The sequence below is a fragment of the Camellia sinensis genome, chromosome 5 (genome assembly GCF_055761805.1).
Source record: "Camellia sinensis isolate YWXY chromosome 5, ASM5576180v1, whole genome shotgun sequence".
Taxonomy (NCBI): Eukaryota; Viridiplantae; Streptophyta; class Magnoliopsida; order Ericales; family Theaceae; genus Camellia; species Camellia sinensis.
Window position 1 is genome coordinate 64483218 of NC_138965.1, and position 12389 is coordinate 64495606.

A 12389-nucleotide genomic window follows, 5' to 3' on the forward strand; every position below is an offset into this window, starting at 1 on the left:
TTGAACATTTGGGTTCATGCCTTGTCTTTCAGGAGGTAATGATGCTTCTCACTCAGCTGAAGCTACAGCCCGCAGAAGATCAAGTAGTTTTGCTCGCCCTGACGTTGTATTGTGTTGTGTTGTTAATGAATGTGTTTGAATGTTAATGCTTCAATTTAGAGTTGTATTGTGTCGAATGTTAATGAATTATGTGTTGTGTCGAATGTTAATGATTCAGTTAATTTGAATGACACTTTAAAATTATAGGTTTATTATAGATTGAATGAATTATTAGGAATTACAGGTGTATTGTTTTCCTACTTTGGCGACCAATTTATTAGTCGCGACAAATAAATAATTTTTTTTTGCAAAAAATGACAATTGCCGACCAAGAGTTTTGGTCGCAAAAAATACATCTATTGCCGACCAAAACAGCTCTTAGTCGTGGAAACTCACTTTTGCCGACCAAAAGTTTTGGTCGCGAAAAGTAACAAATGGCGACCAAAACCTTTTTTGGTCGTGGAATGTCACAATTGGCGACCAAACTTTTTGGTCGCGAAATGTCACGATTGGCGACCAAACAAATTTGGTCGTGGAATGTCACGATTGGCGACCAAAATTTTTGGTCGCAGAATGTCACAATTGGCGACCAAAACTCTTTGGTCGTTGAATGTGATAATTGGCGACCAAACTTTTTGGTCGGGAAAATTTCACTTTTCGCGACCAAAGTGTTTTAGCGACTAAATGAATTAGTCGCGGTAATGATATATTTCGCGACCAAAAATTTGGTCGGCAAATCCGACTTTTCCCGACCAACCAAAATTTTGGTCGCGAATTACTTTTGCCGACCCTCAATTGGCGACCAAAGTAGCGACCAAAAAAATTGGTCGCGGATAACTTTTACCGTCCAAAAATGGGCTTTTAGCGACCAATGTTTTGGTCGGTAAAAGTGTTAATTCTTGTAGTGGTATAGTATCTCCTAAAAAACTAAAATAAAAATCAATTGTTGCAACACAACTCATCAACTCAAGCAAGCAGCTCTCTAGAACCTTTTGAGTACGTCATGCAACAGTTTAGTCTTTCGGGACAGTTGGGGTTGAGTTTTTGAAATTTATTTTAGAAAATTGAAATCAAATTGATAAAGATAAACATCTAAAAAGAAAAAAAAATATTCAATCCAACAGAAAGAAAATTATATGAAAATAATGAGCACCTTTTTTTATTTTTTTATTTTTGCACCGAATGAACTTTCGAAAATTTTTCAAAACTATGGAAATTCAACCAAACAGAGCAGTTAGGCAATTCTCTAATTTGGCTTCCGTATTTGTTCAAGATCAGTGAGACACTATGTTCGATCACTTTCTATACAGTTTGCACAAATTTAAATACTATTCGACATATTTTAAATCTAATTTTATTGTTTTAAATAATTAAGTTAAGATTTTCACGATTTTATTAATGGTTAAGGGGGCTATTTGGAAAGTTAATATTTTAGTAAAAAAAACTTAAAAATTATTAAAAAAATTTGTATAAAAAAGTTAAAAATTATTTTTATTCTCTCTAATTTTTTGCGGGTAAAAAAATAAAAAAAAATTGTTTTCAAACACACTTTCTATATTTTCACTTCATATTTTAATAGTAAAAAGGTCACTAAAAAAAACCCCTTTTCAAATGATCCAAATAGAAATTTCTGCCCTTTGTTTACGTTAACAAAAAAGCAATCAACGTGAAAACTGATGGAGGAGTAATGCACAAGGAGAAAAGACAACATTTACTTTGAAAATGATGATGTGTTCATTATTTATTGGTTAACCGTAAACTATAGTATTATGGGTAAGTTGAATGGAATTTAATCTCATGGGAATCTTTGCCTGTAAAAACCCAATCCCTGCCAATTTTAGTAAGTGTGCCCATAAATAGATTCACTCACTCCATGGCTTCTACTGACCATTTCCAATGCATTTTTTTGGCGTTTCTCTTTGTCTTGGGAGTTTTGTCCTCTCAAGCTTCCTCTCGCCTTCTCAGCGAACAAACCATGCTAGAAATGCACGAGCAATGGATGGCACGTCATGAATGCATTTACAAGGATGTTGAAGAGAAGAATACACGATTTCAAGTATTCAGGACGATGTTCAACATATAAACGTCTTTAATGAAGGTGTAGACCGAGCAGACAACCTTCGTGTAAATCAATTTGCAGACTTAACCGATGAGGAGTTTCGTGCTTCTCGTACTGGTTACAAGAAACAACCAACCAAAGTGACGTCTACCTGAAAACCAACATCTTTTAGGTATGCAAATGTTACGGATGTGCCAGCTACTATCGACTAGCGAGAGAAAGGCCAATGTGGTAAGCATTACATGATATATATGTATATCACTACAAAAATTTTTACTTTTTGCGACGGCAAAATGCCGTCGCAAATACTCATTATGCCATCTCAAAAAACTTTTAGCGACGACAAATGACTTTAGCGACGGCAAACGGAGGGTCACAATAGAGGGCATTGCAAAAACTTTTTAGCGATTTTTTTGCAACGGTATATGTTACTATTTGCAACGACATTTTACTATCACCAATAATGTGTAAAAATAGAGACATTTTTGCGACGACACTGTTTTACCGTTCGCCAAAAGTATTATTTGAGATGGTAGAGATTGATGTCGCAAATTGTTTTTTTTTTTTTTTGCGACGGCATTGATTTTGTGGCAAAAAAGGTTTTTGATTTTTTGCGACGGTGTGGTGCCGTCGGAAAAATTTTTCTATTTATTAAAAGTATAAAATACCTGTTTTTTGCGACGGTTTGGTGCCGTCGCCAAAAAAAAAAAAAAAAAACCTTCTGTAAATTAATTGAAAATATTAAAATTACCTATACTCAATGAAAAACAAATTTTTTAAAAAATCAATAAATGCATAATAATATAAAAATTCCTATATAGAAAAAATAATTTCTCCATAGTAAACATATTCTTGCATTCATAACTATACATCAACAAAATTAACCCAGTACATAATGCTCCATAATACATATATAATGTTTAAATACATAATGTTATTCATAATTCAAAACAACATAAATCAAAATTAAAAGTTTTCCTCAGCATTCTTCGTGGTACTAAAATAAAAATTAGTGGCATTCTTCACAGGCATGAAATCCACAAGAAGCAAACTCCTACTCCGGAAATATCTGGAAAAAAAAATTAATGACAATATAATTATGTGTTAATATATTAATTACAAAAAAAAAAATTGAAAATGTAACTACTATACAATTACAAAGATAATAAAGTAAATAATTGTGCCTAGACTGAAATCCGACTCTAACTCCCAAACCAGGAAACCGGTTTGAGTCTCGTCTTCTCCCACAAGTCTCTCGTGCCAAGGCGGTTGTGTGTGCCAAGTTTTGTGCTAATCCGACGCCATTTGGTAATTTTGGGGCGTTAACACCTTAAATTCTAGTTTTTTAAAGAACTAGTTTACCTAAAGTGAAATCCGGCTCTAACTCCCAAATCGGGAACCCGATTCGAGTCCCGTCTTCTCCCACAAGTCTCACGTGTCGAAGCGGTCGTGTGTGCCAAGTTTCATGCTAAACTGACGCCGTTTGATGATTTTGGGGTCTCAACACCTCAAATTCTAAGTTTTTTAAAGAACTAGGTTGCCTAGAGTGAAATCCGGCTCTAACTCCCAAATCGGAAACCCGATTCGAGTCCCTTCTTCTCCCACACGTGCCAAAGCAGTCGTGTGTGCCAAGTTTCGTGCTACTCCGACGCCGTTTGGTGATTTTGGGGCATTAAAACCTCAAATTCTAAGTTTCTTAAGAACCTAGTTTGTTTCTTAAGAGTAAAATCCGACTCTAACTTCCAAACCAGGAACCCGATTCGAGTCTCGTCTTCTCGCACAAGTCTCGTGTGCCAAGGTGGTCGTGTGTGCCAAGTTTCGTGCTACTCCGACGCCGTTAGGTGATTTTGGGGCATTAACAGCTCAAATTCTAAGTTTCTTAAGAAGCTAGTTTGTTTTTTAAGAGTGAAATCCGACTCTAACTTCCAAACCGGGAACCTGATTCGAGTCTCGTCTTCCTGCACAAATCTCTCGTGCCAAGGTGGTCATGTGTGCCAAGTTTCGTTCTAATCCGATGCCATTTGGTGATTTTGGGGCGTTAACACCTCGAACTCTAAGATTTTTAAAGAACTAGTTTACCTAAAGTAAAATCCGACTCTAACTCCCAAATCGGAAACCCGATGCAAGTCCCGTCTTCACCCACAAGTCTCTCATGCCAAGGCGGTCTTGTGTACCACGTTTCGTGCTAATCTGATGCCGTTTGGTGATTTTAGGGCATTAGCACCTCGAATTCTAAGTTTTTTAAAGAACTAGTTTGCCTACAGTGAAATCTCCGGCTCTAACTCCTAAACCGGAAACTCGATTCGAGTCCCGTCTTCTTCCACAAGTCTCTCGTGCCCAGGCGGTCGTGTGTGCCAAGTTTCGTGCCAATCCGACCCCATTTGGTGATTTTGGGGCATTAACACCTCGAATTCTAAGTTTTTTAAAGAACTAATTTGCTTATAATGAAATCTGGCTCTAACTCCCTAATAAGAAATCCGATTCGAGTCTCGTCTTCTCTTACAAGTCTCTTGTGCCTAGGAGGTTGTGTGTGCCATGTTTCGTGCTACTCTGACGCCGTTTGGTGATTTTGGGGCGTTAACACCTCGAATTCAAAGTTTCTTAAGAAATTAGTTTGTCTAAAGTGAAATCAGGCTCTAACTCCCAAACCGGGAACCCGATTTGAGTTTTGTCTTCTCCCACAACTATCTCATGCCTAGGCGGTCGTGTGTACCAAGTTTCGTGCTACTCTGACACCGTTTGCTGATTTTGGGGTGTCAGCAGCTCGAATTCTAAGTTTTTGTTGAAACTAGTTTGTCTAGATGAAATCTGGCTCTAACTCCCAAACCGGGAATCCGATTTGAGTCACGTCTTCTCCCACAAGTCTATCGTGCCTAGGCAGTCGTGTGTGCCAAATTTCGTGCTACTCTGAAGCTGTTTGGTGATTTTAGACTGTTAACACCTCGAATTCTAACCTTCTCAAAAAACTAGTTTGTCTAGAGTGAAATCCGGCTCTAACTCCCAAACCGGGAACCCAATTCGAGTCTCGTCTTCTCCCACAAGTCTCTCGTGCCTAGGCAATCGTGTGTGTCAATTTTCATGCTACTCCGACGCAGTTTGGTGATTTTGGGGCGTCAACACCTCAAATTCTAGGTTTCAACTAGTTTGTTTAGAGTGAAAGCGGGCTCTAAATCCCAAACCGGGAACCCAATTCGAGTCTTGTTTTCTTCCACAAGTCTCTCGTGCTTAGGCGGTGCTAGGTTTCGTGTTACTCTGACGTTGTTTGGTGATTTTGGGGCGTCAAAACACGAATTTTAAGTTTCTTAAAGAACTAGTTTACCTAGCGTGAAATCTGACTCTAACTCTCAAACCAAGAACCCGATTCAAGTCTCGTCTTCTCCCACAAATCTCTCGTGCCTAGGCGGTCGTGTGTGCCTGTAGCAGCGCCCGCGTGGGCCTCGTGCTACAGTTCGGACTCGATTTGTAGTCACGGTTCTAAATCTGAACCAAAGAGTCCAAATCTGGCAAATCGTTTGACAAAACAGATTTTATTGAAAAAGTAGTGCCAAACATGGACTGCTTTGCCAGATATAGAGTCGCCACCTAAATATTTTAAAATGGGAGAATTTAGGAAACCCTGACTCGGTGCCGAAGGCCACATGTCCGTCATCACCGGAGTTGTCTCGGCTCGGGAGCTTGGGTACGATCGGGGAAGGTCAGCTATGAGCACCCCCTTTCGCCCGGTCCGAAGACCGGCCTCTACTAACCGTGATATCCGTTTTTGAAAACTTTACGTGTTCTTATTCCATTTATTACCCTAGAATTACTATGTTATGCGCACAGCAAACAAGTATAGACTAGATTGCCTAATTTGGAAATAAGCATTGCATATCCGTTTGGTTTGAAAATGCTTTGGAATTTGCTACTCGCAAGTAGGCTAAAATACGGATTTCAACGAGTTTTTCCAACTCAAACAACCCAACCTTCACCCACAGGCATTCAAAACAGTTTAACACATAAGCATCTAGCCACATGTTAAGCATGTTGTTATGGCAACATTCACACTCATGCGATATGCTAAAGCAGAAATACTTACATAGTACTCCGTGCCAAAACAAAGAACTTGTTAGCAAATATGCATGATCCAAGTCCATGTGAAGTGCCTAATGCATCGCATACAAAATGTTGCTAGAATATGCTCGGCTATCCTAAACATGTCATGTGAAAATGCACAATTATCACGTATTCAGTTTGAAAATTGGAGTATTGATGCAATTAGCGTGATGTACCGAGCCTAATGCATGTAATACAAATGCATGGATGCACACATGCATAGCATGAGGTATGCTGAATTAAACATGCCCTAATCTACCATCATAAGCAGGTAAATAAAAGGGAAGAAAGAAGTGAGGTTGGAAGACATACACACACCCACGCACACTTATTACAGATTTGCCCTCGCTCGGAGGGACCAAATAAATATTACAAATTAACTAACTACGCAAGCTAATTAATATTACAAATTAACTAATTTAATTAACAAATTAAATTAAATTAATTAAAGCAGGAAAGCGTCTCGGGAAACGCGCCACCATGCACAAGCTGCCTCTGTTTTCCTTCCTTTCCTCCTCTGGAGGCTGTCAAAGCCTCAGGACTGCATCCTTGGACAGAGGGGATCATCACCGGCTGAATGAAACTTCCGCCGGCAGTGTAGTATGGCTATCGGCACAAAATAGGGTCTGTCGGCAGAGAAAATTGTGCCGGTCGGCACATTAAACTGCCGGTCGGCAGAGTATTCCTGCAGAACCTGCAACTCACAGCAACAAAGGGCAAAACAAGGCATGGCAGCATATTTCAAGGTATGTATGCATCAACCATGTCTCTTATCATTGTGATGACTCAAAGGGACATGTGCCTCGGTTCTCGGACCACCAATCACGCATTTCCATGCATGATGGCCCAGAGAACCAAGTATGCAACTTTGGTTTCAAATGCAATGCACACCAATCAAACAAATTAGGCCCAATTCCTATCACCAATTCAAGGAACAAGGCATGCATGCAAGATGCAATGCAACCTAGGCATACAAGCTAAGGATGCAACATGGCATGGCAAAACACTTATGCAAGCATACAAGCATGCATATGGCGATACAAATGAGTGCAAAGATGGACTTAAACATGAATTAGGCGACTCTAAAAAGGCCTAAAACAGTAGCCATAAGTGCTAAAGAGTGAGGGCTAAATGGCATGCACACACACATGCTCATAAGGACCAACACTTAAGCATGAATCAAACAACATTCAAGCACACTTGAAAGGAGGGAACATGGACTAATTAGCATGCAACATGAGCCCTAAAATTATGTTATAAAATGATGCCAAATCAAGTTATAAATCAAGTCAAGCATGCAACAAAAAGTCCAAGTGTTCAAGGCAAGTCGATAAGGCATTGAACTACACTTATCATGACCAAACATGGCATGCATTAAACAACTAAAAACAGATTTTTAGCATGTTAAAACAAGGCCAAAGGACTCCTTAGATGGCATCTAAGTGGCCCAAATACAAAGGCATGCACCATGGCCAAAACATGGAGCATTGCAACACATGCTTTCAAAGCATTAAAGAGACATGCAAGGCAATCCAACGAGCATGGAAATGGGACTGAAATAGCATGTAGGATGATCCCAAATCACCAAAACAATGCAAAGATGGCATGCTACACATGCACATACTCAAGGCCAACAAGCCCAAATACAAAGGAGCTATATAATGCATGCAAAGATCAACCCAAACGACTATGGACAGAGCTAAAACATGGCAAAATAAGCACATAAACTTCACAAATGCAAGCCTAAAACATGCTCCAACAAAGGCTAACAACCTAGAACATGTTAAGGCACAAATAAGGCATTACATGGCAACTATGCTAAACATGCATAAGGTTCCAAAACCAACTTTAAATCATGTTATAACATGGATATATAAGCATGAAAAACAAACCAAACATGCTCAACACACACTCAAGCATAGGCTTCTTTAAGAGGCCAAAATGTGCCCTTTTCAAGGACAACAAGGAGAGGGGGTGGCCCTCTCCTTCTTGGGACTTCAAAGCATCATCTTCACCACTGAAATCCCTCAAGATTTCAGTGGTGAAGAGACCTCAACACCAAAATCCCGGAGCTAGCACAAAATGGCTCAAAATGAGGCCTTTTGAGGCCTAAGGGTGGTCAACACCCCTCAAACAACAAAACACTCTTAATAAACAATAAAGAGGGCTTAAAAATAGAACTTTTTTATGTTATACAATAATCACAAAAACAGCTCTAAGACTAGTAGGAAATTGATGCAAAAAAGGGAAAAAAAGGACTAGTTTCTCACCCTTGATGCCTTCTTCAACAAAGATGCTCCAATGGCCTCCTTGAGCTTGAATCCAAGACAAAAACTCCAAAACACACTCTTTAGAACCTCAGCTCCTAGAGGAAGGTGAAACACTAGGTGTTTGTGTGCAATAGTAAGGCACAAAACACCTAGTGAACAAAATGAGAGGGAAAGAGAGATAGATGAGTGTATCTAATCCTAACCCTAGAAAAACCAGAGCTCTCCTCTGTCTTCTCTCTCTCAAAAATGTCTAAGCCTCTTCTTCTTGCCTTAGAGGGAGCTCTCTCTATAAGCCTCTTGTAAAGCTTACAAGACAAGCTTTGCAAGAGGGAGATCCCTCCATACACGTGTATGGAGGGGAGCAAAAGTTATACAGCTGTCCAAAAATATCTGCAAAAGCAGATGAACAGCAATCGGCCGGCAAAAAATGCCATCTTGGCCAAACAAAGTGCCGACCGGCACAAAAAAGTGCTGACCGGCAACAAATAGTGCCGACCGGCAAACTAAATTGCCGGTGGCAGGAAAAACCAGCCGGTGGCATCTAGCCACTGCCGGTGAAGGGTGGGGATGGTCTACAAGCCCCACTCTGCCTCTCAAAGGCAAGATGCAAGTGTTTGGTGCAAAACCAGACACTAAACGGTCGAGTTCGGGGATCCTGAGGCGGGGCGCGCGAGCCGAGACCTCCGGGAACTCCAAACGAACACAAACATGGATAATCACCGAGTGTTCAAACGGTGACGTCCAAGTCTTGAGGACGGTCAAAAATGGGGTGTCTACAGTTGCCCCTCTTTGACAGAACTCGAAAGTCATAACAATGACGGGAGTGAATGTCAAAGCCCAGAGACGACCCATTTTTGACAAGGCCGAAGACTCAGACAATCATGCAATACAAATAAGATATGCGCCCGGAGGCAGGGGCAAAATGCAAGACAATGCACGGAGCCGAGCATAACTTATGATCATGCAAAGAAAGCTGTAATGAAGCAAACATGCAACAGTTTTAAGCTAGCATACCAAACTACACTACAATGCAGAAAGGATGTAAGAGAATTATGGAATTCTCAAAAAGTCTCACTCGGGAGATACAATACCTGTCCGGTTCGTCTGGTTGCATCAGCTTCAAATGAACCGTACATACAATATCGTGCCTGAAAAAGAAAACAAACTTAACAGGTACAATATTGTTAGCAACATGCATGACAATGCAAATGTGGATGCAAAACGAAATGCAATATATACAAAACAATGTATAAACAATGCAAATAAACATGCAATGTAATTGAAACAATGCAAGCTACATGCAAAGCAATTGAATCGTGATCCAATCACGAGCGGTTCAAAACCACACCTATGTCAAATAGATTGATGGAGGCAACAAGTCTGTCTACCATAGAACGGTCAACTGAACTATGAGTATTGTAGACAGACGCAAGAACAAGTATTGGGTGGAATGACACAAGTGGGGAAACAACCCGCTGGAGAAAGGACTACGATCCTAATGCCGGATGCAAAAATTACACTACAATGTAATAGATGGATATGGCACGCAGGCCAAACCAAATCTTGCCTAGGAAAGGCATGCATACATACAAGCCATGTGTAACACAGAAAAGGTGCCGCAACCCTCAACCAACATATCAACGTGGAATCGGCGCGATACACATACAGAACTGTGTTCTAACATGAAAAGTAAGGGCACATACCGGACCAAGCTCAACCTGGAAAGGCGCAAGCCATAGGCGAAAGGTGATGCAATGAATGCATGCAAACTACAATGCAATATCTACAAATATGCAATGGAATGGATATGGATACAATGGATATGGCACGCAAGCCAAACCAAATCTTGCCTAGGAAAGGCATGCACACGTACGAGCCATGTGTAACACAGAAAAGGTGCCGCAACCCTCAACCAACATATCAACGTGGAATCGGCGCGATACACATACAGAACTGTGTTTTAACATGAAATGTAAGGGCACATACCAGACCAAGCTCAACCTGGAAAGGCGCAAGCCATAGGCGGAAGGCGATGCAATGAATGCATGCAAACTACAATGCAAATGCATGACAATGCACTATGATGCAATGACTATGATTGCAACTTTCCCTATCTTACCAACATGGTGATATACTAGGTTGGTTCAGTATCCAGAACTGAGGCGTAGACATGCCGCCTCAACCTATGGGGCTTCCATACAGATTTCAAGCCGAGGGTAAACCTCTGGGTATTTAAACCAGACTTTAGTCTCGGAACTCCCGAACCTTTGCGTTCTAGGCATAAGCCGTTCGAACTCTAGTTTCCACCGTCCCCGTTGGTCTTCTAGGAACTCATCGCAAGCACAGACGGATGGCTTTACCAGACCATCGAAAGTCGTTCGGGCACGACAAACACCGAAGGAATTGCACCTTCAGAGGATTTAAGGTCTCCTAGACCGGAATGCAAAATGTATGCATGACAATGCATGTTTTTTGTTTGTTGTTTTTGTTTTTGAGATGCAAATGATGTATGAAATGCATGTTGCATGAAATGCGCGACAACACGCGGCTTTCGAAGTGTACGACAATGCGAACACTAAAGGTCTTACACCTTCCAAGGATTTAAGGTCTCCTAGACCGTACGTGTTTAAGGTCTCGCCAGACCATGCGTGTTTAAGGTCTCGCCAGACCATGCGTGTTTAAGGTCTCGCCAGACCATGCGTGTTTAAGGTCTCGCCAGACCATGCGGTATGATGCGCAAAATAGCGCAATGCGTTAGGCAACGCGAGTGCACAGGACAGTGCGATGGAATGCATGCAAAATGCAATGAGATGCGCAAAACAGCGCGAAATTGAAATGCACAAAACAGTGCAATGCGCAGAACAGCGCGAGGTTTGAAATGCACAAAACAGTGCGATTGTTTGAGATGCACAAAACAGTGCGATAGTTTGAAATGCACAAAACAGTGCGATGCGCAGAACAGCGCGAGCAATTTTGAAATGCACAAAACAGTGCAATGCGCAGAACAGCGCGAACAATACAATGCACAAAACAGTGCGATGCGCAAAACAGCGCGAGGTTTGAAATGCACAAAACAGTGCGATGTAATACACAGAAGTAGTGTGATGAACTTGTGCAACACACATGGGGCAACTTTTGAATTCAAAAGGATACAAAAAGGATACACCTTGCATGAATTCGAGTGCCACGCACTAGAGACACGGCCCGAAGTCAAAACGGAGGCCGGTTGAACATCGGAGATGCACTTTCTTGTACTTTCTTGAGCTATGAAGACCACAAACTTCTCATATGGCCTAACCAAGGCTGTGGGAACCCCACCGGCAGTAAGGGGAGGCCACCGGCTGGCCATCGGCACAAAAACAATTCCATCGGCACAAAAAAGTGCCGGCCGGCACAAAACATTGCCGACCGGCAAACAGTTGCTGGTGCGGGGCAGTTTTGTCTTTCCACCTCGAGTGTTATAAAATAGGGCTTCATGCCCTATTTCCTCATTTCCTACCGCCGAAAACCTTTCCTTTCTCTCTCTAGAGTGCTTCTCTCTTATTTTTCGCCCGTTTCTTCGCGTTCTACGCCCGTTTCGTCGTCGGATTCGCGATCCTCTTCGCGTTTCGGACATTTTCCACCGATCACATTCTCGTTTCGGTGCCTCGTTCGGCGTTCTCGCCTTTTCGGGGTTTGTTCCCCTCATTTTCCTCTTCATTTCCGTGCCTTTTCACTTTCCGGCCTTCCCGGCCATTTCCGACCCTCTCAAGAGTTGACTTTTCGGTTGACTCTTCGCATTCCGGCTCGGTTTTCCTTTTCCGACCATTTTCACACCACTCTCTACATGGCGGATGACATTCCACGTGGTGGGACTCCCCCGGACCACGAGATGGACCCCGGGGTCGAGCTCTTACCACTGAGCGAGCGCCCGTTCGACCCGGCGACCT

General features: G+C 41.6%; 1 pseudogene; it reads left to right on the top strand.

Annotated features, from left to right (window-relative positions):
- Positions 1–1912: 1912 nt before the first annotated feature.
- LOC145791453 (senescence-specific cysteine protease SAG12 pseudogene) overlaps positions 1913–12389 on the top strand; it is a 29080-nt pseudogene continuing 18603 nt past the window's right edge.